Genomic DNA, 25,332 nt, shown 5'->3' on the forward strand with positions numbered 1-25,332 from the left:
ACGAACGAGTAAATAAATAAATAATTCAAGGAGGGAAATAGAGGCACAATAGAATTTAAAAAAATAATAATATCAGAATATTGTGACTAGCTATGCTTCAATAAAATTGAAAAAACTAAAATGGATAGACCTTAAAATATGTAAAATACAGTATTTATGACAGCTATTGAAAAGGGAACTTGGAGAACTCCAGTCTTTTATGAGGACCACACAGTTTCCCCATCACTGTCTTGAGGACCACAACATGGTATACATATCCCAAGGTCTGGCGAAAATGGATTATTTCACTCCTCCACACTGGGTACTCGTGTCAAAGTTCTTCCCTCTTCTTGGAATGCTACCTCTTTCCTTTCATCCAGCCTCCATCTGTCACACCCTTTTAAGATTTATCTCAAGAAGTCTCTTCCACCATTTCCAACTGAGGGTTCCTTCTTCCCCCAGTGGCTGTGATCTCTTCCTGCTTTGGTCCCATGCCTCTGTTTTGAGGCTGATGACTGACCCAGGGTTAGGGTGCATTGGGATTGTCATTTCTGAGACCCTGCAGGGCAGGGAAGGTAGCTTGTCCACGGTTGCAGCCCATGCCTGTCACAGTGTTTGATGGACAGCCTGTGCCCCGCAAATGTTCCATGAAGAGAATCAGAAGCACAGTCCAGTCTCTTTTAGACCCACCCTGTTATATCTCTGCTTCTTCCAGAAAGTTAATTCCTTATTTGGGCTCCATAATTTTTCTTATTAATTCATCTTATGTCCAATCCCAGGACCAAAAAAAATTTTATTTCATTTTCCCAATAAACCTATAAAGCAAGTAGTAGTGGGCCCATTTTGCAATTAAACTGAGGCTCAGAGAGGCTATTAAACTGTCACTTACATAGTAATAGTCAAGAGCTGGGGTTCAAACCCAGATCGTCCTGATTCTTCACTCTCGCCACTGCACTGGGCTGTCCCTCAAAATAAAAAGATGCCAGTGAGGGCTGCGAGAGCCTCATTATCATGATTCCTTTCAAGGAGGATGAGACATGTGTGCAAAAGCACTTTGGAAACTGGGAAGGGTTATTTGCAATTTAACTATTGTCGTGACGGTTATTATTGCTGCTTCTCCCACTGGTGTTAGCAAAGAGCCAGCTGTAACCTTACAAGAGTGTATTGCTTTGGTCATTCCCTGAGTAGGGACAGCTCGGGCATCACACCTCACCGATGTCCTCGCCTTTGAGGGGAAAGGAACAGAGAGGTCTAGGAGAGGTCTGCCCCCTTTGGTTCTTAGCTGTCATTAAAAAGAGCAGTGAGAAGGCTCACTGGGGCTGGGTGGGAGATGGTTATGGAGGTGTGTGCTCGGGGCTGCCGTGTATAGGCCTGCAAGCTGTGTTGCCCGACATCTCCGGCCTCAGGGATCAAAGGTGCTGGAATCCAGCCAGTGTTCTGTTCACCAACCCATGTGTCCTGTGCAGGAGGGTGACCTCCCAGAGAAAGAAGCAGAATGGCACTAAAGCACCAAGTCATGAGTAATCTGCCCAGACAGGGCACCTTTTAATAATCTGTTCTTGCAGGAGGAGGGGAGAAGGGGGGTTGCAGTGTGTGTCTGTGTTGTGTGTGTATCTTTTTCTAATTCGTCCCAAACCTCCATCATCTCCCCAAGCTCTAACCCGGTCCTGCACCAACCCCGAGGTGCCACACAGACAGACCAGCAATGACCTTGCCTGCATGGTGGGACAGGCAGGAGACCCCCCTCCCGCTAATGCAGGAAGACCATTAGCTGTCAGATAAAACTATTTTTGAGTTCCTGCTGACCAGAGCTGGGTCTGAACCGGTGACCTCTCAGTAAAAATCTCCCAACTCCATTAACTCAGCTGCCCCAGAGTCCAGCTCCTGGTTACAATTTAGCCCTGAAATCAGAGCTACTGCTCAGGGGTCCTGTGTTTACTGAGGTGCTCAGTTCAGACATCTACCCGGATGGGCCTCAAGTTGGCTCACTCGCCGCCTGCACGCGCTCCTGTCCCAGTCAGCCCAGGCTAGGGGAGGGGGCATCACTGGAGGAGAAGTGACTGGTCCTCATACAGTGACAGCCCCTGAGAGCAGAGCTGTCCAGCACGTCAGCCCCACACCGGGGCTGCCCGAGGCGAGATGAGGATTCTGTGGGCACAGGGGCATTTGTGAGGGAGGGTATACGTGGCCGCCTGTGTGAGCCTGAAGCTGTGTGCGTGGTGCGTGCATGTGGTTGTATGTAAAAGGATGTGAGTGAGGTTATGCACTAAGGTAATTGTAAGAGAGGATGTAGGTGTGCGGTTGTGTGTTTGTTGTAGGAGGCTGTGCTCTGCATACTGAGTGCAAGAATGAGACAGGGAGGCAGAAAGTTCGCGGAAAGAGGTGAGAAAGAGGAAGATACAGGAGGTAAAGAGGCGTGGGGAAGGAAGAAGAAAAGACGCAGATGGGAGAGATGGAGGGGTTGAGAGGAAGGAGGGGAGCCTGCCCTTTAGGGTGGCTGGTTCTCAGAAGAATCCTGGACCATTCTTATCAGACGGATGTTCGCAGGTTCCAGGCTAATGAGGGGATGGAGAGAAGCAGAAGCAACAGCAAAGCAACTGCCTCCCCTCGGTGCCCCAGCAGCATGCAGATGGCTGAAACGCAACCACTGAGTCACATCGCAAGCCCCCAGGGGTCCGAGGCCCCCCTGCACCCCGCCCCAGGGCTCCGGCTCTCGGTCAGTGTTCCCACACCTTCAGGTTTGGAGCCAGGGCTGCTGTGCTCTCACCTGCAAAGTGTGAGGCCAGCAGCCCCCCAGGTGGTGGCTCTCCCCTCCCCACAGCCTGACTCTGCCCCTCCAGGCCCAGCTCTCAGCCGTCACGGGGTCAGGCCAGAACTATGCAACAAGGAGGCGTGACTTCCCTCGGACTTCCCAGGAGGGGAACTGAGGCACGGAGCTGTAAAGCCAGTCCACAGGAGTCCACTCACTCCTCCACGTCCCTGAGGACATGAGGGACAAGAGGGTCTGGAGCTTAGACTTTTAGGGGGGACACAGCCCTGAGGGTGGGTCAGTTGGTGCTGTGCGCTCTGAGTGGACTGCCAGGAGGGCTCAGAGTGACCCACCCCTCCACACCGGGGGCACAGCCGCTGAATTGCCAGCGGCAAAGACCTGGCCTGGAACAGGACATTTGTGTGCGGAGGTGCCGAGCAGCTTCTGAAACCTTCCATCAAATAAAGATAACTGTCTCAAGTGGTCTCAGTGGTTAGAACTTTTTCAGAACCGATACCCAGGACCTGATCAGACCTCTTCTCTTTCCCTCCTCCTCCAATGGTTTACACCACTCAAACCCTGTCTGGGCCAGGCCAATTTTCTTTTCTTTTCTTTTCTCTCTTCTCCTCTCTTCTCTTCTCTTCCCTTTCCTTCCCTTCCCTTCCCTTCCCCTTCCTTCCTTCCTTCCTTCCTTCTTTCCTTCCTTCCTTCCTTCCTTCCTTGAGGTAACATTAGTTTATAACATTATGTATGTTTCGTGTATACAACACTGTATCTGGACTTCTGTATACACCACAGTGTGCTCACCACCGTAAGCTTAGGTGCAGCACTGGTGAGCACAGCTGCCTTCCGACTTTCTGATAAACACATTTCCATTGATTCCTTGAAAGCAGAGGCTCACAAATAGGGAATTCTCCTTACTCCAAAATCAATACCAGTAGACAGAATTTCTCCTTCACTCTCCTGCCAATCCCTGGAGCCCATGTCAGGAAACAGATCAGATCGGAGGAAGAGAGGGAAGAACACCAACAAGTCTAAAGCACCAACTATGCATGAGGTGCTGTGCTGGGTGCTTGCAAATGCATTTTTCAGGCACCACTGATCTGAGCTGGACCAGAGGAAGCCAGCAAATGTGCAGTGTGGGATTCTCCATCTAAGTGATGTTTGCCAGGTTGGGAGAGAGGTTTTTTGTTTTTGGGGTTTTTTTTTTTGCTTTTCTTTCACCCCTTCATCACTACTCTAAATTTTTCTTTCACCAGTTTTTTTCTGAGTATATATTTTGAAGGTGGATCTGGAGTCCCATCTTGCTAGGAGAGAATGCTAGAAAATTGGTGGCTCCTGACCCAGATGTATGGTATGTGCAGGAGACCTGGCTTCTCCTCCCGACACTGATACTAACAACCTGAGTTGCTGTGAATCAGTCTTGTGCCCTCCCTGGACTCAGTATCCACACCTTTAAAATGAGGAGATTGAGCTAGCAGAAAGCCCTGATGAAGAGCCACACAAGAGGTGAATGAGACCTCCTGACCAGCTAGGGGAGTAAGGCACGATTGGGAGACCGGGACACAGTGAAACAAATCGATAGCTCTGCCATTTGGTCACCAGCTGTTGATTAGCTCCTACAGTGCCCCAGCCAGCATCGTGAACGGGAAACAGCTCTCGAGGCAGCCCTGGGCCCTGTGGGAAGGTCACCCACGCAGCCAGCCTAAAGAGAATTTCACCACGGATCCACTCCTTAATGTCACTCACCTTAAGGTTGTGTGACCTTGAGCAAATCTTTTCACCTTTCTGTGTGCCTCAATCTCTCTATCAGTAAAATGCCCAGTATCGCTCCCAGACTTAGACCAAAGAGGATTAAGGGAAGGTGGTTACGAAAGCCCTTTAAAAACAGGCATAGGCCATCCACAAATGCCAAGTTTCTGTTCATTCAATATTTATGGGAATCTCAAAAAAAAAAAAAAAAATGCCCAGTATTATCATAGACACCGAGGAGGGAATTAGAAGTAAGTGAGAAAGAATCCAAAGAACACAGTTCCTTGGGTTCATGGAGCTTCTGACAAATGGCAGAGAGCTAAGCTAATAATGAGTTCCTGGAAGTGGGGGAGAGTTCGTTCCCTCCTCTTCTGACTCAGCGGCAGCTTCTAGAAAAAGCAGAACCAGAGGTGGGGCTTCAGAGATGGGGGAGGAGACTCCAGATGATGCAGGGCCCAAGGGGTGAGGGGCATGCTCCTGGGAGTGGCCTTGACGTTGGCTACCCGACAGCTCGCCCCAAAGACACTGGGCCTCTTCTCCTCGCGCCCAGTCCGAGGCGGGCTGGGAGAGCCTGACACACACAGGCTGTGTCGGCGTTTTCACAACACTCAGAGCCCTTGGGTCTGGGTGGTACCTCGAACAGTCAGCGTTCTTTCAGTCCATTCTTTAGCCACATATTCATTCCTCCAACGTGCATTTCCTGATCTCCTGCTATCCACCTGACTTCATGGAGGAGAACCAGGGAAGCAGTCAAGGGTGGGAAGGAAGGTTCAGTGAATGACCTAGTGGAGCCCTCCTTGTAGGGGTGCTAAGCACGTGAAAGAAGAAGCCCCTCGGACATCCCAGCCCCAGCTGACATCATGCGGAACAGAGCTGAGCTATTCCCACTGTCCCTGTCTGAATTCCTGGCCCTAGGACTCATGAGAATTGATAAAATAGTCACTGTCACAAGCTACTACATTTTGGAAGATATAGAGATAATGAGATAATGAAACAGGAGCTCCGAGCGGTGGGGTGGGGGTGGGGGGCCATTGGAGGAGCGCTTTCTTTCAGGGACATCGCGGAAGGCTTCCCTGACAAGGTGGATTTGGGCTGGGCATCGAGAGAGGAGAAGGGTACCAAGACCTTCTCCTCATCTTGCTTTGCTCTGCACAGCCAGCCCCACCCAGAGAGAGGCCTCCCTCGGTTTGACAGCAAAGCAGGAGTGAAGCAAATGTCTTCCCAGAGCAAGGGATTTTGCTGCAAATCCCTAATCAATGAGGACAAATTTAAAGAGATTAAGGTAACTGCCACACACGCGCGCACACAAACACACACACACACACACACACACACACACACACACACACACACACGGCACACATCTTCCCTCCCTTCCCCCTGCTGGACGCTTGTTACCTCTGACTTTATCTTTCTCCCTCTCCATTTCCTCCCCCTCCACACACACACACCTACCTGTTCTTTCTCCATCCTTCCTCCCCCTCCCCATCCTTCTCCTGGTCCCTCCAGGCTCCTTTCCTCTCCTGTGCCTCTTTGCCACCCTCTCATTCTCCAGCCTATCTGTCTTCCCTGCCAGCCTACTTCCCACCCTCACATTCCACCTGCTGCTGAGGCTTTTTATTTTTCCTCGACAGCAACTCTCTGGTCTTGAGGGGATGCTTTCACTGTTTGTAAATTTAGGACCCGACAAAGCTACTCTTTTGACAAGCCCAGAGGGAGAGGTTCCTGTTTCTATCCCCAGCCCTGATACCACCCAACCCTAGAGGTAAATATCCTGAAGAACTTGGTCTCCCAAGACCTTGCCTCTCCATGTTTTAGGAGCAAGAGACTGGGATTGAAGCAGGGGGGTTAGGACAAGAAACCACAGGTGAGCAAGGAGGGACGATGGATTCAGGATCCAGATTTGGGTAAGAATGACCACAATATTATATGACATTTAATAACACCTTGCACTTACTGCGTGACTCTTTTGGTTTCCAAAGCACCCTTACATATGTCTTGTTTCCCTCTTCCTGTAGACTCTCCCCACAATTGCTCCAACCTTCATATCATAACCCATCCACCCATCAGGACCTCCTGTGAGTCCCACCTATTCCACAAAACCTGGTGAACTAATTCCTATAGCTCTGAGCACCCACTTCTCAGAATTTGGCTCCTGGTAATTTACTGTCCTGTTTCTTTCTTTTGCTCTTTCTGGTGTGTAAGTCTTGTATCCCAACTAGGGCCCTGCTGGGCTCAGACCTAGCCTCATGCTTCTTCTACCTGGCTCAGGGTCTGGCTTGCTGCTGAGTATCTGGTAGGGGGTCAGTAGTATATGACTGATCAATTGATTATGTCTCATACAAGCCTGTGAGGCAGGCAGGAATGGACATTCTTCTTTCTCTCTCTATGATGTCTAACAGAATGAGGTTGGAGGGTATGTCTTACCTGTCCTCTGGGTCCAAGGAAGGCATTTATTCCATTAATCCTGCAAGACTTGCCACAGTCTGGGTGTAGGGGGCAGGGGAGGGGGAGCCAAGAGGGTCTATGACGGTTTCCTCTCACATTCTTGTACGCCTCAGGGTCTCACCTTGCTCAGCTGCTTGGAATAGAGATCATGTCTACAGAGTGAACACTTACAGTGTTCCAAGTAGAATGGCTAAGATTTGAGGTTTGATTTCAGACAGAACTGTGTTCAAATCCCAATTAGACTAGCAATATCTTCAAACCTCACTTTTCTCATCTGTGAAATGGGTTTAATTTTTACCTAGTTGATTTTTTAAAAGGATTAAATGACTTAGTTTATGTAAAGCCATTAGCATAGTATTCAGCCCTTGGTAACTGCTCAAAAAATGACATATACTATTATTCTTTGATATTACTAGGCTCCATGTTGCCTGAACCTTATTGTCAAGGAGATATTAGAATCCAGGAGCCAGAGAGGCCTCCTTTGGCTCCCCAAGCAGCCCTCTTGACCGAGGATCTGTCCTGAGTGAGGGGTCAGAACCCAGGGGCTCTGGCCCCTCACTCAGGGCATTACCCCCTTCCTTCCCCCTCAGAGAATTACAGTTGAGACTCCAGTACCAATGAGACCAGTTCATAGCTAAGGCTTGTTCCAAAAGGAGTATGAAGAAGAAGAGAAGACTCTAGAAGCTGGGGGCAGGGGGAATCTACTAATGAAGTCTCTTGTAGTACATGCACAAGCTGCCCTAAACTGCTAATTTACTAGCAATACAAGAAAGGTGAAGCAAACTGTTCAAGTAAAAGATGAGGGAGGAATGGCATGTCGGCAGCACATAGAGAAAAGGCATAAGTGTTTTCATTGACTGTAAGTTCACTATAAACCAATGATGTGATGTGATATCAAACACATACACACACAACACACACACATACACACACATATAGGGGCAGGGAAAAGCTTGCATGGGTTCTAGATTGGATATTATACAGTGACTAGAAGAAGGGAGGTGACAGTTCTACACTATTCTGAGTTGGACTGTGGTTTTCAAGCCTGGATCCCACACTTTCAATGGCACAGGAGACAAAAAGTATGTTCGGAAGAGAATGCCCAGGATGGCAAAGAAGTGGGAACTGTGACTTACAGGGACCGGCTGAAAGAACAAAATGCTTTTAGTCTGAGGAACTAAAGACTCAGAGTCCAAAGGCATCCATGTTAAATAATTGAAGGGATGCCTTCAAATAATTGAAGGATTTCATTCTTCTGTGGGATCCCAGAGGACACATCGACTGGAGAGGTGTGTCTGCATGGAGATGGACTCCTGTCTAAAATAAAGGTGAACTCACCAGTATTTAGAACCGTCCAAGGACGGGCCTCTGAGGAAGGCGGCGGGCTCACGTGGGTGGCGTGTGAGTTGACACTGGACCTCCCCAGGGTGAGGATGGAGATGTGGTCACTGCTGTGTTTGGAGGGAGGCTTGACAATGTGGTCTGAGAGGTCCCTCCTGACCCTCAATAGCTATCAGTTGAATAGTCATTTCTTTCTGTTTTTCCCCTTGACCAATCGCAGCAAGCCTGCCTCTGGGCAAAAACCTGGAGCTACACTTCCTCCATGCGTGGGATGGTCAGGCTGTCTCTGGGGGGAGAGTCTGGCTTGGTCATCTGCCCTATCTGCGGTTAGTTCCCATCAGAAAGGAGCAGGTGTTGTGTCCAAGAGGAGGCTGGAGAGGCCTCTGTGCTAAACACCCACTGTACCAGATATGACATTACTGGTTGGAGTGCGGAGGGATGGAAGGAAGGAAGGAGGGGGCAGTAGGAGTGGACTGGTTTAACAGCTGCTGTGAGCATTTCTGAGACCAGGAATTAAGGAGAGGGGAAAGTGAGGTGGTCAGGGCAAAGCGCCTTTGACCCATGGCAGGCTATTCTGAGGAAATTGGAGACTTCAGAATTTCTGAGACCATCTGGAACCTTTGTGAGTCTTCTATTTTTTACAATTACCAAGGCTCCCTACAACTGAGTGAACTTTTCCCAAACAAACTGTCTACTCTAATAGGCACAGGAAAAGGGTGTCAACACTTCAGATAACAACCAATGAAAAGATTCAGGCTAGGCCAAGTCTTCTGTTTATTGTATCCAGAATATAATTTTGTAAATGTGATCGGCATAGACCGCCAAAAAGCAAAGGCAAAAGCAAAGAAGCTGGAGTGTGAGGTTGACAGGCAGCAAGCCCTAAAATATCAAAACCAAGCAAATGTAACAGGAAGGAAGATACTCCCAACGATGGCCCAAAGATAACACACCTGAGCGAGTTTTCTTAGTGAAGGTAAATGAAACTTCCAGACAGAAATATAAAACTGTCGAAAGGATAGGATTTGAAGAGGGCGGATAGGACTTTCTCTGCACCTAAGAGTGTGAATGACATAACTTAATATTCACACTAGCAGAAACATTAGCTGCTTGAGGGTGACATTATCCAGTTTGATCTTCTAAATGCTGGACATTGCTTTGAAACAAAGAAATGATTGTGGCACGGTTCTTCTTCCTCCCAGCCCTGGGTAATAACCCTAATATGCTGTCATTACCCTATGGGGCTTGTGTTTAACATTAGGAAGTTGCATGAGGCTACTTGACCTCTACAGTTTCTTTTGAGTCCTCGTGTTCTAACCGTATGACTGAAGTCTGAGCTATCTGTGAGCTGGTTTCCCTCTATGTGAAGACACCGTTGCCTTTGGGTGGGGAACCTCAGGACGGCTGTGGTGTTCCTTGGGATCCAGGGGGCAGGCAGAGTGTGTGAGGCGGAGGAAGAAGCCGATACTTTCCCACCTTGTCTACTCACGTCCTGGAGGGGCCTTCAGAGGACCACTACTGGAGAGCAAGGGTCCAAGAGGGGCTCCCTTCTCTCCATCCGGGTGGGAATAAGAACGTTAACAGAGTTTTGTTTTGTTTTGTTTTGTTTTTTTAATAAATTTATTTATTTATTTATTTATTTATTTATTTATGGCTGTGTTGGGTCTTCGTTTCTGTGTGAGGGCTTTCTCCAGTTGTGGCGAGCGGGGGCCACTCTTCATCGCGGTGCGCGGGCCTCTCACTATCGTGGCCTCTCGTTGTGGGGCACAGGCTCCAGACACGCAGGCTCAGTAGTTGTGGCTCACGGGCCCAGCTGCTCCGCGGCATGTGGGATCTTCCCAGACCAGGGCTCGAACCCGTGTCCCCTGCATTGGCAGGCAGATTCTCAACCACTGCGCCACCAGGGAAGCCCAAGAACGTTAACAGAGTTTTGGAGTCACCTCACAGCACAGAGCATTTGTTCTGGGAAGCAATGAGAATGATTCTATTGAGGAAAAGGAGGTGAATGTCTCTCACTCAGTCTCCTACTCACGTGCTTATTTATTTCTTCATCCAGCATTTATTGAGTGTCTCCCATGTGCCAGGCACTGTGTTGGTCACTGGAGATGATGGGGAAAGCATTCCCTTCACCTCTTTCTGTCCTAAGTACTTTATAGTCCAGTGGGGAAGGCAGGTCGTAAATAGCAAGTGTCCAGTCGTCATTACCCTAATGGTGCAATGGAACCTGGAGATGGAGTGCCTAAGCCTGTTGAAGAAAGCCCAGCATAGCTAACCTTAGGAACTCCTGGTCACCCAGTACCTACCACGTGCCAGAACTCCACTAATGACAAAGGTCATTTCTCCCTCTTGGAAGGGACCAGTTCTTTGGGGAAGCCCTCCTACTTTACCAGGAGTGAATAAAAATAAAGAAAATGGTCAGGTATTAAAGTTCTACTGAATACCTGTCCTATCTTAAGGCTTTACATGTATAATTGAACTTGAGCTTCATACACCTCTGAGAGGTAAGGAATATTTATTATACCCATTTACAGATAAGGACACTAAGACTCAGAGAAGTTATGGGGCCTGCCCAAAGTGGACTGGGGCAATTCTTGTCTACAGTGCCTCTTGTAAGATGGGGCATTGGACAATCTCAGCTGTCTTTCTGCAAAGAAGTTGGTTCTTTGCCTTCCTGCTTCTTCTTTCGTATGGACCTGCCAGGAGTGGCCAGGAATGGCTGCCAAGGGCAGCTGGTCCTGCACAGCTGTATGGAGCAGCTTTCAGATGTGCTGTCATGGAACTAGAGCCCCCTATGTCTCCTAGACGCCTCTTAGAAGCCCAGTTTCCAGACCCCAGTGCTCTAGGTCAACCTTGGGTCCCTGAAGGAGGCTCCAGGCCCCACAGAGTGAGGCCACTCATCCTCGTCACTTCTCTCCATCCTCCTCACTTCTCTCCATCCTCCTCACTTCTCTCCATCCTCCTCACTTCTCTCCATCCTCATCGCAGGCCCTGATGGCTCCAGAGAGCACCTCGTGGCTGCCTGGCATTCTAGTCTAATGCAGCTGGGGAATCAGGACATCAAGGTGCGTGCTGTCAAGTATGTCATCAGTAAATCCTGCTTCCTCGCTCCTAGCAGGATAAGGGTCTGGCTGGCTGGGATTGAGGTTGCCCTTAACAGAATATTCAGTTCTCAAACCTTTGGAGGTCCACTCTGGATGCTTCAGAGCCCTGCTTTTGAATCTAAACTCACCCAGCTCCATGCTTTTACCACACTGTTCCTGCTTCCTGAATGCTTCTTCACCATTTGAAAACCTGCCCGTCTTTCAAGGCCTGAGCCGTACACCACCTTCTCTATACCACCTTCCCCCACTCCTCAAGCCAGGTCTTGTCCCTCCATCTTCTGAGCTCTCCCAAGCCAACGCCCACACTGTTCATTATGGACAGCGGGTCTCCCCATGAGCCTAGAAAACTTTAGATCAGCCGTCTCTGGACCGGATTCAGGGTCCTTCTTCACAGGAATGGGGGCTGGGGCCTCTCTTGTGTACCGTCTACTGAAGAAGTTTGTACAAGTGAAATGAACATATAAAGCATCTCACCAGAGAAAAGAAGTGAGAATGAGAGGCACACGCTTTGCTGGACCTCAGTTTAAGTGATCTGGTGAATTTCAGGTTACTTGTTGGAGGAGAGATGACTCCTATCACCTTCGGCCCCAGTGTCTGCCTCCTGCTGACCTGCTCGGGGCGGTGGGGGGGATGCTTTTACTGTGCTGAGACTCGCCTATTGGGTAGTGGGGAGGCATCCCACCCTGGGAGAGTGACCTGACTCTCCTAGGACAGGGCAAAGGGGAGAAGCAAGTCTTGCTGTCAGTCATAGATGTTGCCACCTGGCATCTCAAAAAGAGTCCGAGACCGACACTGGACACAGCTGTAATAAGCATAATAATTGCATTTAGTGAACACCTCCCATGACCAGCACCGTGTTAACATTACACACATTCTCTCTAATGATCTCAATAACTCTACAAAGCGAGCAGCACCACCTCCCTTTTAAAACTGAACGACAGAGGCAAAAGAAACAAGTAACTTGCACAAGTTCACACAGATGGCAAGAGGCGGTCTGGGAATTGGAACTCAGATCTATTTACACCAGAGCCTGCCGTCTTTCCACTGCCCCAGCTTCCTCGGCCCAGTGTGCATAACCTTCCTGGGATGGCGGGTCCTTTTGCTCTGTCCCAGAGTGTTGCGTCTCTACAGCGGAGGTGGCTCCTGGGGCTGAGTGAGACCTGCACTAGGGTCCAGCCCCTCGCAGAAACCAGCACATCAGCTTGTACCTCACTTTCCCCGCATTTTCTCAGCAGGCAGCAGGACATGATAATTAATTATCTCACTAGTGCTGAACAGATAATGACAGTAAAGCTCTTGGAAGATAAAATGCAGTAACCGTTATAATTATTGCTTCCACTAGAACGCCCCTCTTCCCTGTAATGGAGAGTAGGAAACTTTCTCTGGGAAGGTCTATTGCCAAGCACGGTGCCTGACACTCGGCATGGTTCCTGAATGAAAACCCCAAAGCTTGTCTGATCCCACTGCTGGCTGCCCTCTGAGTGCACACGCTGTCACCCACATCAAATAGGGCAGCCACGGAGCGGTCGACACCCCGGGATCACTTCCCACCACTCCATAGAGCACACTGCGCCCCAGTTCAGGGATAAACCATTCATCATTTTTTTTAGTAAAACTGTAGGTGCGTCTGTTGTAGGACATGTAATTACCCAGTTGGATTTTTATCAGTAGAAACCCAGTTTAAGTTTTTGAAAATAGGCTCTATAAGAGTGTTAATGTTAACAACCACCAACTGAGCTGGTGTTTCCAGAGGGAGTCACCTGCGAGGGTGGAGAGGAAAACTCTAAGATCTTCTATGTGGAGTCTTAGAGTTGGCTTCGGGAAGGGGGCTCTGGGTGGTGGGTGGGAAAAGAGGAGGAAGGGCTGGTTCCCTTAGAACACAGCAATCTGAGTCATTGGCTTTATGCCCCAGAAATGAATGACCCCTTTGCCGCTCACCTGTCTGGTATCTGAGCATCTCCAACTCAGAAACTCAGGGGCAGGGACGCTCAGGGTCTGCCTTCTTCCAGCACTTGGCAGAGGGAGAATCTCAGGGGCCAGATTGGGCCCTCCTGGACAGCGTGTCATCATGTGGCTCACCCCGTGCCAAGCTTTCTGGTCTTTTCAGCCCCACCCACAGCCTCACCTCCACTTTTATCCTCTCCTCTCTCCTGAGCCCAGTCAGCCAACTGTAACGGCAATGCGCCCCTCAGAGTCTGGGGAAATCTACACGGGCGCCAGACTGAGGTCATGAAGTTCATTTCACTGATACTGTGACCTCTGCCTCAGCAATATTTCCTGCCTGAAGGGGCACAAAGTTGGTTACTTCATTAACCCCTGAGAGCTGTCACAGCCCATTTGGGAATGTCCATAATGTTAGGATCTAGCCATTCCCGGTCTGAGAGTTTCAAATCCAGGACATGAAGCCTGGCATGAGAAATCTGGTGGATGGCTGGTCCTGCCGTCTCACACTGAAGGGAGGAAAAGAAGAGGGAAAGGGGCTTGCATCTGAACAAACAGAGGGAAATGGAAGTGGTTTTAGCCTAGGTTGGCATTTTGTGAACCCAGAGAATTGGTAGTAAATAAATTTTCAATCTTGTGATTACGTATTCATTTTCTTTTTTTTTTTTTTCTTTTTTTTTTTTACCTTTTTTGAGTTTTATTTTTAGTTTCCAGTATGTCTGATTTTAAGCACCTTAAGAGATAATTAAATAATCATCTCCTGGCATTCTTATCATTGCTTTCCTCCATGTAATACAGATTGTGCTCCCCTATTTCAACTCCTTTAAAAATTTTCCTCTCATGTTTTTCAGAATTTGTACTATGGTGTGTGTAGGTGTGGTTTTCCTCACATTTATTCTGTTTGAAGTCTCTAGGATTCGTGGATAAGCGGGTTGATGTTTTGATCAAATTTGGAAAAATTTTAGCTAATATTCCTTCAAACTATGTTTTGCTCCATTGTATTACTCTTCTTCTGAAACTCAAAGTACAGATATGTAACTCTTTTTTTTTTTTTTTCACACACACACACTGTATTTTATTTTTACAAGAGATAAATAGACTGACACCAAGCATTGTACATGGATGACCACAACAAAAGCAACAATGATTGCAATTACCAAACATGAAACACACTCATACTATGTCATAATATTGACATTCAGTCCAGTAATCCTTCACTGTAACAGCGTATTCATTTTCTTATTCAGCTACGGTTTATTGAACACCTACCGTGTATAGGCACAGGGCTTCCTACAGGAGTAAACAGCCAAATACAACAGTGTGATAAGCGAGTAGCTGAGCATGCCCAGGGTGCTGGGGGAACCCAGAGAAACATCTATATAACCTCTGAACCAGGGAAGGCTTCCTGGAGGAGGAGATGACATTGATCTGAATTTTGAAGGACAAAGTTAAGAAAGAACATGATACATTCAGGAAAGTGCAATGGTTTCAGATGGATGGAGAGAGGGATGAAGATGGGAAAAGAGTGTGATGGGTCTAAAGACATATGGTGGGGGGAGCAAATCATCAAAGGCTCATATACTAAGCCAACGATCTTAACACTATTTTAACAGGGGACCAGTGGCAATCTGAATACAGGCAAGTGTACAATCGGGTTTATATCTTGGAAGAATCACACTGAGCGTGCACCACGGGAGCTGGATTGGAAAAAGAGTGAGTTAAAAGTTGTTCAAATAATTCAGGTGAGGAATGAAGATGGCTGGAACTCAGGCTACTACCTGGAGATGAGGAGAGGAGGACAGGATGGAGAGATGTGAAGAGGGAAAGAGACAGCACATGGTTACTGAGTAACTGGCATGTTTCTAGAAAGAGGGAATGGCCAAAGTATCTAGCTTGGGTGAGCCATTCACCACTACAAGAAACAATGTGAGAGTTACGAATTTGAGGAAAAGATGGCAGGTCAGTTTTGGACATACTGAGTTTGCAGTTTGAGGAGTCTGGCCATCCAGGTGGAGGTGTCCACTGAGCTCCCCCTCCACCATCCCATACCCAGTTCTCAGGAGCCAGGAGAAGGAGGGACAGAGCCCCACCCAGGAGCTGACCCTGCAGAGCCAGGCAGATTGGCTGCCTTGTGGGAAAGCTGGCCACGCTGAGAGGCACTGGGACCAGTGCCGCTGGAGTCGGCAGAGGCTGTTTAGTACCCCTGGCCCTTCTACCCCCTTGCCAGGACTCCTGAGTAGATATGGAGATGCTGTCCTTCACTCAGCACCATGGCAGCGACTGCTGGCAAGGAGGTGACGCTCCCAGTTACACTTCAGTCTCAGATAAACAACAAAACTTTTTTAGTATAAGTATGTCCCAAATACTGCATGGGATATACTTGTAGTAAAAAATTGGTTCATTGTTTATCTGAACTTCAAATTTAACTGGGGGTCCTGTATTTTTATTAACCCTACAACGGGGTGAAGCAGGACTCACCTCCATGTCCTGATCCTACTAGGCTTGAAAACTTAGATTTGTCCTAGCAGCAAAATAAGTACTCGGGGCAGCCCTGGCCAGATCTGTTGGCCCTGTCACGTGCTCTCCTTATCCAAGGAAGCCTGAGAGCTGTACCTTTGTCTGTGTGATGGGGGATGTTGATCTTCCACTAAAGGACATCAGCACGGGGGCCAAGCACTGTGGGGGGTTCCTAGCAGGCTTTCAATATATATTTTGAATAAAGAGATAGATAGAAAGATTCAGACTCTTGCTCCGCAGGGAGTGACCTTGGACAAGTTACTTATCTCATAGCTTCTATTTCCTCATTAGGAAAATAGAGATAATAAAACCTTGCAGACCTATGGTGAAGATGCAATGAAGTAACTCAGGTAGAATGTCAAGTGCAGGCCCTCAACAAATGCTCCTTGTTGGCCCTGCCCGCCTGGTCTGCCGGTGCTCACCCCCAGCCTTATCTGTGTGTGTCCGACATGGACATGAAGGAGATTCCCCCGGGTCTGGCATCCTTATTCAGCAGCCACCCTGACCTCGGCCTCCCACTCAGGACGATCCAGGGGCTGGTGCTGCAGTAGGAAAAGAGATGTGCTGAGTTCCATCACTGATTTTATGTTTTTAGTGCAGTGAGTCAAAGGTGGGACAGTCCTAAGTGTTGCCCTTCTCCCTGAGTGAGGATAAACTGTCTTTGTCACTTAATATCCATTGGCTGGTAGCCCATCTCTTCCCCACCAGAGGAAGTTTCTGCACGCCTTCTCAGTGAGGCCAGCCTGTGTTCAGGCCAAAACCCCATGAATTCAGAGAGGTAGATTCTAACCAGGTCAGAATACACCCCACAAATCCTTTTGCTGGTAGCCCCTGAAAACCTTCCAAATGTCTCCCTGGCGCCAAGTGACCCTGGGTGCCCAGCTAGCTCAAGGTTTGCGATGGAGAAAGAAGCAGGTGCATCCTGCAGAGCTTGGGTCTGATTTACCATTGTCATCAGTTCCCATTCATATTCCCTTTCAGTTCTGAAATGCTGCTTCCCACTAGGCTAGTCTCCACTCTTTTCCCGCAATCAACACACTTACTTCTGATTCCAAGTCTGCCTACCTCATGCTCAGCCTGGAAACAACGTCCTGCCTCAGCACTGCCCCAGGGCCTCCCATCTCCCGAGTTCCAGCTCAGGCTGTGAAGCATTCTCTGAGCACTGGAGCCACGGGGCCCTCGCATGTCTCTGAGTTCCTAAAGCACGTCTGTCTGCATCATTCACCGGGGTCCCTTAATTTAAATCTGCCTTGATTTGCTGCTTCACTGTTTCCTGTGAATGTCTTGTCCCCTCAACCGGATTGTGAGCTCTTGGAGGGAAAGGCAGAATGTGACATTTCTTTCCTGTCCTCCTCAAGCCTAAGCTTGTCCTGACTCAGGATGTTAACACATGCTGGATGGTTAAAGAACAAATGAAAGAATGAAGGACGTTCATTTGTCCAGAGACTTAGCATGGCTCCTAGGCTTGTGGGGAGACAATTAAGCACACAGGGGTTTTGCCCTTCAGGGATTTATAAGCTAAGGTAGACAAGATGATTCTGATGGGGAAGGTAGAAGCATTCAGAAGGATGAGTAGGTGCTGGACCAATATTTAAATGTTTGCTTTATGCAGAAGCAGAGGGGCGAGCATATGTGGGGCCCTGAAGAATAAAAAAGGGTGTCTTGAATGTGAGCTCGTTCATTTAGTCAGTCAACAAACACTTTTAAGTGCCTCCTATGACCCTCTTCTCCGCGCTGAGAGCTGAGGGTATACAGATGAATGAGTCATGCTTCCTGCCCCACAGGACCTCACGACTGAGTGAGTAAACACTTTACCTTGGCCAGATAAATCCACAGTCTTCTTAGAAGGTTGAATTTTAAGATCTGCTGGTATGGGTGGGGGGGGGGGGTTGGAATTAGAAAGAATTGAGGGTGAAAAGACATTTTTGGCATGCCAATCATAATAAGAAGCAGCAATTGTGTAGTTATCACTGGTTAACAGAGCTACAGAAGATGCACGCAAGGAACAAGAAACTCAGAAAATACGTCAGGAGACTTGACGTGGCAGAGCACACAGAATGATTAAGGCTGGGAGGTGCTGGGGGTACCTCACCCCTTTCACTATCTCACCCTGGGGCCCAGCTCTGTGGATTAACAATGCTGTAGGCCTCCTCTCTTCCCCGTCCTGGTTCCAAGGGGAAGTGGGGGAGTCGGCGTGATGTTCAGGGAACTGGGGACACTAAAACTGGCCGTCGATTCAGGGAGCCGGGAGATCTGTGTGGGTCCAGCCTGGCCAGGGAGGAGCAGAGGGAGGGCTCCAACCTGAGGAAAGGTTTAAGGAAAAGGGAAAAGGGCCAAGGAAGCGCAGGAAGAAAGACTGGAGACCCAGGGATGAACGCTCATTTCCTTTTCTTTTTCCCACGACATAGCTCTCCTTCTGAGCAAGTCTCTTTAAAATGAAATAGATGGCACAGTTCTGAACGGCAGCTCTGGCCTAGAGCTGGACCCCTGGAAGCCACAGCCTAACTCCATCAAATTCCATTCTTTTTTTTTTTTTTTTTAATGGGAATTATTTATTTATTTATTTTTTGCTGTGTTGGGTCTTCGTTTCTGTGCGAGGGCTTTCTCTAGTTGCGGCGAGCGGGCGCCACTCTTCATCGCGGTGCGCGGGCCTCTCACTATCGCGGCCTTTCTTGTTGCGAAGCACAGGCTCCAGATGCGCAGGCTGAGTAATTGTGGCTCACGGGCCTAGTTGCTCCGCGGCATGTGGGATCTTCCCAGACCAGGGCTCGAACCCGTGTCCCCTGCATTAGCAGGCAGATTCTCAACCACTGCGCCACCAGGGAAGCCCCAAATTCCATTCTTTATGCTTGAGCCAAAAGCCCTCCCATCAGGCTTAAGCCATCAAACTTTCCCTTCTTCATCATAGCACACCCAACCCCCATACATGTGCCCATGCATGCAAACACACACACACACATACCACTGGCCTCACCCCATTGCCCTCTGGGGCTAGGGGAAGCTGTGATGCTGTAGGCTAGGTGACCAACCTCCCTCTTTGAGACAGTTCCGGGCAACCTAGGATGGCTGATCAACCTACGATCGTCTGAATACTCCACGCATTAGGGATGTTCGGAGTGTCCTTGCTCCAGACCAGGCGGCCTCCCTGAGCAGCCCCTCCCCCAGGCACCCCTGGCTTTTGAGGCCGCCTGCCGCTCTGGCCTTCTGGGTTCTGCTTCTCTTACCCATCCCCTAGCAGAGAGGAAAGCACCAGGACCCGCGGCATCAATCGGCTGGACCTCGGAGAACCTGTCCTACTGTGATGGATTTTTTAATTGGATTGTGACAAACATTTAATACCTAATAGAGCTCTTACCAGCACAGTTAATTAAGAATGTGACTAATCTCATTCAGTGGGAGCTCCGAAAGAGAGAAAAGAAGGGAAAGGGAGAATGGGGAGATGGGGGTGGGACATGACTGCTGAGCCTGTGTTTTCTGTGGGGCAAGGGATTCCAGACACACAGCGCAGGGAGACTGCATCAAGTTTACAGGGGAGAAGCAGAACATTGTCTGAGCATTCAGGGGACAAGGACCCTCTTCTCAGCCTCTCACTCTGTCCCATTATGCACGTCGGCTTGTCGCCTCCGGCTTGTTAACAATGCCTGAGCGAAAGGGGCTTTGTGGATGCCCTAAAGCTGCACGGGTAACTGCAGAGTGTTATAAGCCTTTTTACTGAAACTGCCTCACCGAGGGTGGCACGGCTTGGCACTGCCAACCCAGAGCCATGGGCCCTTCACCCTTCCTGAACCCCAGTGTCATGCAGATAGCAGTTGGAACACAAGTATGGTGTTCATATCCCCTCTGAACCGCACCGGGACACTCACGAATGTGCAGCATATACACGCTCCCACGCACATGCTGTCTACACGGGCACGCAGGCGTCACTGTGGGTCTACACAGCAGAAATGCACACACACACACAAGACGCAGGTACAGATGAAATCGCTAGCGCTGATGTGCAAACGCAACACGTCCGCAAACACCCGGGGAGCTGGACTGGCACGTGGGCACCCTCCCGTCTAAATAGGGGCTTGTCTCCTGCAGGGCCTTCCTTGCTGCTATCTGAGCAGGGAAATCCCACCATCCTCCCGAGGTCCTGAGAGGAGCCGGCTGTAGCTGTTAGACAGCTGTCACTTCCATTCTGGCAGGTGGCCCCATGCACGGGAGTGTGCAGAGAGGCTGTGGGAGGACACTGGGCCAGGTTCCTGGGTTAAGTGGTGTCACTCTGGGGGATGACAGGTGTCCCGGAAACACTGGATGCCGTCGACATCGCACCCAATTGTGGGCGGATGCAAAAGGGAAGGCTCAGTGTCAGCGTTAATGCTCAGGGCGGTGGTGCGGGGGTATTAATCCCTATGCGCAGGGTGCCATAGTAACTGCTGGGAAGGAGAACTATTCTGAGTCTCTCTGCAGCAGCACAGTTGCAGGTACTGGGCTGAGCTTTACAAATGTGAGCCTTTCATATTCTGGTGTTTATTGGCAGGTGATAAGATTAGGGCAAGAAAGCTGTGATTTAGCAGTTCCGAGGCACTTGATATCTCACCGAGGGCTCAGCCATCGTTCGTCTGCATTAATCTCTGCAGGAAACCTGTGAGGCGGGTAGGCTAGGTTAAACTACCTTTTGTCTCCGGAGAGAGAAAGTCGGGCCTCTTGAAGCAGGACACGGACCTCACCCCTCCTCGCTGAGCTCCAGCCCACTCGAGGCCGTGTGGTGATGACCACTGATGGAGAAGCCCGGGCAGCTCCTAACTAACCCGGTGAGTGACAGGACCATGCACACCTGGCTGTGTGCAGAGGGTGGGACAGCTGGCAGGGCCACTCTCTTTGGGACTGAAACAATGATGGGTCCCCTGATTGGACTCGAAAGAGAGACTGACGGTGAGAATCACAGCCGGAAAGGCCAGAGTACGCATCAGCCACAAACAAAAAAGCTGAGCAAGAGGAAAATCCACCAAGAAGTGAATGGAGGCTCTCTCTCCCTCTGCTTCACTTGTCTACTTCACTTGTCTATCATTAATTAATATATTAATGATATAGTAATCATTCCTTACATTTGTACGACACTTTCCATTCTCAGGAACTCTCACGTATGTAGAATTGTTCAATACTCATGTCAGAAGGAACCTGGGACCTTCCTGCACAAGGAGTTATACAATCGTTAGAGATGGAGCCCCGAAGAGGACCCAGATCTCCTAGATCTTAAGCAAGCACGAGCTCCTCTGCACATGATCTCACACCCACCATGGCACTGGGAGGCAGCTACCACTGTCCCCATTTTACAGGTGAGGAGACTGAGGTTCTGTGGGTAAGTGTCCGGTTATGCCTAAGACCACTCAGGTAACAAGTAGCAGAGACAGGCCTTGAGGTCAAGCATGTGGATTCCCAATGGTGTGATTTCCCACTTCCCCACATTGTGCTTTTTCATTAAAAAGAGTGGTATGAGGGGAGACCCAGAAAGAAGAGTTGAAATGCAGGCAGGAATCTAATGGCACCGATTCCTCAACTGCCAGAGGGCATATGGAGCTGGAATGCAAAGTCAGGGGGACAGTGTCCAAAATGTGGCCAGAGGACATTCAGTGAGGCTTTCTCATGGGTACTTTCTACTCCCTCTTGGGCTTCTCGGAGCCCTGCTTCCTTGATTTCCCTCCATTGCCTCGTCACACTTCTGCCCTGGGCAACACTGTCCCTCTTTAGTTGGGCAGGTGAGTGGCCCTCTGCCATTGTGGTCTTACTTTCTTGCAGCAGCGACAGCAGGAGAAACGTCCCCACGTCAGAGCACATCACTCCTTCGCTGCTCTGGGCCACACCAGGGTCAGGCCCTTCCACTGCATCACATGCAGGCCTTTCGCTGCAGCAGAAAACCTCTGAACAATTGTTTGCCTGACAACTTTATCCTGGGAGGAAAAGCCAAGGCAGCAGGGAGGGGGAGGAGTTCCAGGAAAAGGCCTAAGAGAGGCAGAGCCCTGGCAGTGGGCAGAGCAGAGCCTCGGGTGAGGAGAACAGAGCCCGTATTTACTACTTACTGCTAAAGTGACCTTACCAGAGTCATTGAATGTTTTTGAATTTCATCTATTAACTGGGAATTAAAAATCTCTGCACGCCTCACTGGATTGTTGTTGGGAAGAAATAATACATAGGAGAGAGGTTTGAAAGCTGTAAAGGGCTACAGAAATGAAAGGTAAATGAAAGGTATTTTTTATTAGGTAGAATAAGGAAGATCAAGAGTGACAAAGGAAGAGGAGGGAAGAAGCCAGAGGGCTAGGAGTAAGTGCCAGCGGAAATGAATGCTTTCCCACAGAGAAATGCATTAGGCACCTTCAGATGTTCATTCTTTTCTAGAAGGACATAAAGAAAAAGCTATTCCTAATGGGCATCAATTATAAGACTTAAGAGGTAGCTCATGGTGACTGTGATTGATTGGTGGCTATCATGGTGACTCTTTCAATTATTTCCCCAATCCAGTCTGATACACAAAATCTCTTCTTTCTTATCCTCAGCCATCCTAAAAAGGGCAGAATGAAGGATGGGTGAAGTATATAAATGAGGGAGGAACTAAGTGATGCCCGTCTCCCGCCCCCCCACCCCCGCACCCCAGGGAGGTGAGCTGGGGGAGAAATGAGTAATTCCTGTGCCTCCCAGACACAGGTCAACCTGGATGTGGCGGGAGGTTAGTAGGGGGTTGGGTGCATTTTATTTTATTTTATTTTATTGCATTTTATTTTATTTTATTACAGTTGAAATCTTTTATTTTTTTGCCTTTTGAAATTTCATTTTACTGAATCCATTTTACTTAATAGTTAGAACTATTTACGATATATCGTTGGCATCTTTTTTCACACACACACACACACACACTGTATTTTATTTTTACAAGAGATAAATAAACTGACACCAAGCATTGTAAATGGATGACCACAACAAAAGCAACAATGATTGCAATTACCAAACACGCAACACACTCATACTATGTCATAATATTGACATTCAGTCCAGTAATCCTCCACTGTAACAGCTCCTTTACTTTGCAGTGAAAATTGATTTGTATATTTTTTGCCTCTGAGTCCTTGTGGGATTTTTTTTTTTATTATTCAAACAGAAAGTCACAAAAATTATAATCATCCTCATCAGTTCACTCAGTCCCATGTAATTCATTTTTTTTTCCATCTTGATCTTTTGTTAACACTTTTATGAATTCATCAGTTTTCCATTAGAGTTCTGAAAATGCTTATTCATTCAGTTCAGCAGTATAGTCAGTTACCAGAAACCTGTATTTGTCAGGGTCTCTTCCATGAATTCCTTGAAGATTTTAAACATTAGATTCCCTTTCCTTACCTTGGATCTACTGAATTAAAATCCCCAAGGTGGGGCCCTGGCATCTGTATTTTTTTAAACATGCCCCAGGTCATTTTTATGCATGGCCGAAACCCCCTGCTCTATCTCCTGCCCTCGCAGCCATAGAGACCAGTCTGCAAGCTTGGCCACCTTCCTGCCCCTCCTCAATTCACAGAGAGGGGTCCCTTCTGGAGGACATGGTGTTGGGATGATCTTGCATCCCTGCTTGCCTACCTCTCCTATCTGATTTCTCATGCCCTCCGTTCCTCTCCCAACCCAGAGACGGTCCTGGGAGAAGCGCCTAGGAATGGGCTAGCTTGCAGCTGCAGGGCACTGGGCAAAGGGAGATCTCGAAGACAGCATCCAGGGGCAAAGATGGCACTGATGATTAAATAAACACAACAGGCCTACAACCGAGGGCTTGGCAGAGACAGGAAGACCATGTAGGAAACCACAGTGGTTTGGGTTGGAGAGCTAGAGAGAAAAGCCCTGTGGGGCCGTGGCCTTGCACTTCTGGGAAGGCAGGGAGACTAGGAAACACATTCAGGCAAGATCACCCACAACAAGAGAGCACAGGTGGTCGGTTGGGGTGGCTGGCTGTGCTGCCCTCCCATTTCCAGAGTGACTAGTTTCCTCTCTTCTCCCACGACTGTGTCTGTCCATATTCCCAGTGAATCTCCGAGTCAGGTGGGCCTGTTCTGGTGCTCAAGAAAAGAGAGCTCTTCCAGCTAATTCTGTATATTTTGCTATTGATAAATTTTGTTCTTAAGGGTCAGGGTAAAATAAGGGGGGACTTTTTGCAGTCTTGCTTAAACAGCCCCAGCCTACATTGCTGGTGCCTGGGAACAAAGCTGCAGCACTACGGAGGCTGGGCTGAAGCTTGTTAGACATCACGCATCCTCCCTGCTGTGGGACAGGACGCTGGACCAGACACCTAGGGCGCTGGTGAGAGGTCTCCAAGTTTCTGGCCAGGTGCAGGCCCTCTGGAGCATTTACTGAACACCTACTGTGTGCTGGATGCTAGACTAACTGTAAGAGAAGGGGGAGGGACGACATTAATAGAAAACGTGATGCCACCATCAAAATACCCAAGTTCAATTACGGTGGGCCATATGCCCGGTTACAGGTGCATTCTATCATGAGGCACTATCCCCAGCCATGAAGACAATGTCACAGACCTTTATCAATACAACACAGACTAAAAACAAAGGACTGCATGGGGGTGGGGGGACAGTACTGAGGAAAGAAGGGATTGGAGTGAGGCTGGAAGATTCGAAGATTTTTTGGAAGAGGCCAGGGTCAAGCAAGTAAATGCGAGTGGGTTCCACTCAAGGCCACCCATGTGAGGAGCAGGAGGCCACGTGGAGGAGCAGAGAATTCTCCAGAGGGAGGAGAAAGGCCTGGATTCTGCTTCCAACTCGAGTTGTTTTCTTGCTCTGGCTTCAGTGTTTTACCTGCACGGGTGATACGGATACGAGTCACTGCCCTCCATGAAATCGGTAGCTCCTCCATCATCCTGCCTCTGTCTGCCTGAGGGCACTGGGGGAAGACAGATCTACCCTGTGATGACTGTGTAGCCTCCGCCTAAACACAGCCTGGCCTTGGCTTTGAGAGGAGGTCCTAGCCGAGGACCACGCAGGCCCCCAGCTGAACCCATCACCAGCCAGCTGCTCCGTCTGTATGCGGGTCACTCCCCAGCCCCAGAGTTTATAAATAAACCAAGAGAAGTCGTTTTCTCCCAAGAGACCGGGATGTCTCTTGAAATACAGAGATGTTCTGTCTTGTGCCTCCATGGTTCCTGAGTTATTCTTTGGCGAGGAACAGGGCTTGGATTGAACCTGGTTCCCATCTACAGCTGAGAGTCTCAGCGGGGGGAGGAGGGGGTGGAGCGGGGTAGGCAGGGGCACAGACAGAGACGCTCTTGGTTGCATCCTGATATAATAAATGGGGCCATTAAATGAACAAGAGAGGGAGACAGAAGAGAAGTGTGCCAGAGAGGGAACGAGGAGAAGGCAGGAGGGTGTTGAGATGGGAAAGGGACAGTGAGAGAAAGAGATATTGACAGAGGCATAGAGGAGAAATGCTGGCAGACTAACAGCTGAAACATACATGCCAAGGCAGGGGAGAGAGAGACAG

At 48.9% G+C, this 25,332-nt stretch overlaps 1 long non-coding RNA gene across 1 annotated transcript; it reads left to right on the forward strand.

Moving 5' to 3' along the window:
• Positions 1 to 14,927: 14,927 nt before the first annotated feature.
• On the forward strand, positions 14,928 to 24,909 carry LOC132352906 (uncharacterized). Its single transcript, XR_009498902.1, has 4 exons — positions 14,928 to 15,021; positions 20,448 to 20,621; positions 20,942 to 21,146; positions 24,643 to 24,909. It is a non-coding gene; the product is annotated as an uncharacterized LOC132352906 (long non-coding RNA).
• The last annotated feature ends 423 nt before the right edge of the window (positions 24,910 to 25,332 follow it).

This window comes from Balaenoptera ricei, chromosome 1 (assembly GCF_028023285.1).
Source record: "Balaenoptera ricei isolate mBalRic1 chromosome 1, mBalRic1.hap2, whole genome shotgun sequence".
NCBI lineage: Eukaryota > Metazoa > Chordata > Mammalia > Artiodactyla > Balaenopteridae > Balaenoptera > Balaenoptera ricei.